The 3,949-nt window shown below is 44.7% G+C and overlaps 1 long non-coding RNA gene across 2 annotated transcripts in view; it reads left to right on the forward strand.

Moving 5' to 3' along the window:
- Positions 1–2,974, forward strand: part of LOC108528591 (uncharacterized) — a 5,169-nt gene extending 2,195 nt beyond the window's left edge. Inside the window, exons 1-3 of one of the 2 annotated variants that reach the window (XR_001885219.1) lie at positions 957–1,358; positions 1,614–1,947; positions 2,738–2,974. This is a non-coding gene — a long non-coding RNA (uncharacterized LOC108528591). Of the gene's footprint in view, positions 1–956; positions 1,359–1,613; positions 1,948–2,737 lie in introns of those variants that run through there. The other variant, XR_001885220.1, reaches the window with a different exon arrangement.
- The last annotated feature ends 975 nt before the right edge of the window (positions 2,975–3,949 follow it).

The raw sequence follows: 3,949 nt of genomic DNA on the forward strand, positions 1-3,949 counted from the left end.
AAAAGAAAAGAAAAGAAAAGAAAAACAACAACAAAAACCCGAAAAACCAGGATGCAGGGAAGAAGCCATCCAAATCCAGCAGATGGCGACGAAAGCTACCTCTAGTTGTCTTCACTGCCCATTAGCAAGAAGACACCCCCAGTGTAAAGACAATTTACAACTGCCATAGCCAGGGGCCATGGCAATAGCCAGGAAGTTACCTTGTATTTTCTGGATACTCCTCACTCGTTTTCTTGAAAGTTCTCAATAACCTACCTATTGATTAGCACATAATTAAAAGTAGGTATAAATACAGCTGCCAACAGCCCATCTGCTGCTGGCTCCGGGTGCACTGCCTACGGGTTAGCGCTGTTCTGCAAAGAGCAATACTAGTTCAATAAAAGTTGCTCTGTCTCACCACCCGCTCACCCTCCATCTGGGCAAAATTCCAATTTGGCGGCTTGCCTGTCCTACACCAAAGACAAGGAGGTGAGAAAATATTCTCATAAATACTTTCTTTTCTTTCTTTCTTTCCTTTTTTCTCTTTTCCTTTTCCTTCCATTTTCTTTCCTTCTTCCTTCTTTTCTGTCCTTTCTTTCCTTTCTTACCTTCCTTCCTTCATTTCCTTCTTTCTCTTTCTTTTTTTGAGACAGCACCTCGCTGTGTTGCCTACGCTGGAGTGCAGTGATGTTTGAAAGCACAGTCTTCACAAACTCAAATTCTTATTTTTTTGTGAAATAATGAATTTATACTACAGATATCTGGTGGTAACTATGTCAGTAGTGAAATAGGTTTAACTAGAAATAACCAGAAAAAAATATGATGTCATGAAGTTGAAAAAATAATGATTTACCACTCCAACTTCTTATTTCTTCTTATAACGAGTTAGTATTATAGATATCTGGTGATGTCTACTTCATTACTTACCTCAAAATAACTGGAGATAATTAAAATAAGTATTGTCATCCTGGAAGGTGATCCTGCCTCAGTTTCGACTCGCACCAGACAGCTCAACCCCTTCCTCCCGCAGTCACCCCGCCCGCAGTGGGAATGGTCAACGAAGCCTCAAAATGAATCGAAGGTCTCCACACACCCCTCCACCCCTCCCCGTGCCCTGACCACTAATGCGTCCCTGATTTAATGGCCACTCTCACGCCGTGAGCGCCTGCCAGCAGGGCCTTCCGCCACACACACACCTTAAGCAGCGGCGACCAGAGCAGCAGCCAACTCCCTGCCACCTGCAGTCGTGGGACCTAAAGTCCACGCTCCGGAACTCAGAGGAGTCAGAGGACCCCAGCGCAGAATCCGCGGAGGCGCAACGCTTCATCCACCGCGCTCCCAGATGGGTTCCCAGCCCAGATCCGGCCACGAAGACACAGGTGACCCCGGCCTGGGTTTCCTGTTCCATGAGCTCCAGGAAGGCGACAGTCAGTGCCTGTCTGGGGACTCAGACCGGTGCTTTGGGGAACTCTCGGAAGGGAACTTTCCCGGAGAGGGACGCGTGGACCGGATGCTGCTGCGCCTCCTCTCTCAGGCTGCGGTTCTATGCTGCCCTATGCCCGCGCCAAACGCCCTGATATCTCTCTCTCTTATCTCTCTCCTCACTCAGTCTCTTTGCCTTTCCTCCTTTCCAGATGCGAAGGCTGTAGGGACTTCGGTGATTGAAGCGGGAGGAGACAATGAGAAGAAAATACGGTCCGAACCCGAGCAGGGAGCCGGAGCAGAAGTAGAAAGTCATTTCTGCGCGGGAGCTGCCGACCCCACGGTCAAGTAGAACCAGAAGGGCGACGGTGGCGACCAGGAGCCCTCACAGTAGCAGCCTGAGGCTTCCAGCCCAGGACTCCTCCTCGGAGGAGCCACAACCTCAATATTAGCAGCGTATCTTCAGCACCAGTGCGTTCAGCAGGTTGCACCTGAAGGAGCTAGACAGCATTTTCCCACGCTCTGAATATCCCGACGTGTTCGCCGGTAAGCGGCTTGCTCTGGAGCTACCCAGTTCCCAGGACGCTGGGGCACTTCCCTGGACGCCTTTGGCTCTACCCATGTCTCGTTACCACCCTCCAGTGCCAAGAGCTATTTAGGGAGCTCAAGGCCACTGGCTCAGGGCTGCTCTTGAGCTGTGGGATGCCGGCGATAGCAACTGGGCATCAAGGTATTTTTTCACGCAGTATAGAAACGAATCAAGTTAAATATTTGCATTAAAAGTTATTAATTTTCGGGCTGGTGTGGTGGCTTATGGATGTAATCCCAGCACTCTGGGAGGGCAAGTCAGGAGGATCGCTTGAGTCCAGGAGTTCAGGACCAGGCTGACCAATATAGTGAGACTTCATCTCTACAAAAAATTTTTTTAAATTATCTGGGCATGTTAGCAGCATACACCCGAACTCCGAACTTGAGCTTGAAGTTCAAGGCTTCAGTGAACGGTGATCCGGCCACTGCCCTCCAGCCTGTGCTACAGAGCTAGACCCTGTCTCTAAAATTAGATACATAGATAAATTACATAAATAGATGATAGATAGATAGATAGGTAGAGAGAGAGAGATAAATCTTGAATCCTGAGTGTTTTAGCCCTCTCTTAAATTCTGCACACAAAGAACAACCATCCCTACCTAATGCAAGCCTGGGGCTAGGTATCACAGAAAAATGTGCAGGAGCAGTTGGGAGGGTAGACATTTTCATACTGGTATGAAATGCTCATAGGTGTATTTCATTTCATCCACAATCCCAAATACTGAATTTTTGTTGTTTTCTTCCCCAGAAAGCAGCTTGCAATATGCATGGATATGAGTAAAGCCGAAGTGGAAGCCAGTAAGCCTGATGAAAGCAATTGGTCAGAGTAGCCACTCTGAAACCTGCCTCAGTCCTTGGATACCTTTGTCCTACACATTCTTAAATTGGCCTGTTTTTGTTGCCTTTTCTATGTTTGCCAAGTGAGTTTTCAACTTTAGCGGGGGAGTAATGGGATACATAAACCTTAGCCTATGGAAATTTCCCATTACCAGAGGGAATATGCTTTCTAATGGAAAAAGAAAACGAAACAGAACTAAACTGTTACTTCTATTTCCTGTACAAGATTAAGTACAAATAAAGTTCCATTCTTTCTAACAATGGTATCCTTTAGAGAACACTTCTGTGTAGAGTTATGTTGGGACTGAGCCTGACTTGAGGAGTTGGCAAATTAATGCACCAAGGAGCTATATTGTGAGAAGGTTCAACTGTATTTAAAATATTTAAACCAGGCTATGTTCTTAGCTAAATGACCGAATTTATAAATATTCAGGCATTGGAGTGAGGGAATAAGTTACACACAGAAATAACACATTATATAAGTAATTAATGTATGTTTAGTTTCACTGAGACTGATGGGGAGGACATAGCTTAAAAGTCCAAGTGCCTGGTGGTCCTGCTATTGTTTTTAAGGGTCTGATGAAGCCATGTAGAAAGTGGCAGCCTGAAATTTTGATTTTCTCGAATACTTTGATTTGTAAGCCTGAATACACTGCTAATATACTGGCATTACAGTGGGGTGTGGGGAGGGGCAGGTTTGCAAACTGGATATTTGTTTAAAATTGGAATAAAAAAGAACAATTATTGAATAAGTTTTCACTCACCTAAGAAGGGTGAAAAGGTTAAAGAAAAATTGCATACATTCAAATATATACCTTGAAGATACTGGGCACAAATGGAGCTCTTGAGGGGAGTATTCTCTTTACGAAATTTCCTAACAACTAAGGATTTTTTTTTTTTTTATGGTAGCTGTTTTAAACTGGTGGGTTTGCATGAATTTGTTTGGTGGTGGGGTGGGATACCCTTCAAATTTGGACCAGTTCTTACCTGTGCTAATTGAAATGCTTTTTCAATTTCCAGGCAGTGGATGATTAATTTGTAGGTCATGAGATGAAAAGAATTGCTAAGATTACTTAAGTATTATTGACCGAGTATATTTTCAAAACAAAAAAGAAAATCCGGA

The sequence above is a fragment of the Rhinopithecus bieti genome, unplaced genomic scaffold (assembly GCF_001698545.2).
Source record: "Rhinopithecus bieti isolate Rb0 unplaced genomic scaffold, ASM169854v2 scaffold_5775, whole genome shotgun sequence".
NCBI classification, from domain to species: Eukaryota; Metazoa; Chordata; class Mammalia; order Primates; family Cercopithecidae; genus Rhinopithecus; species Rhinopithecus bieti.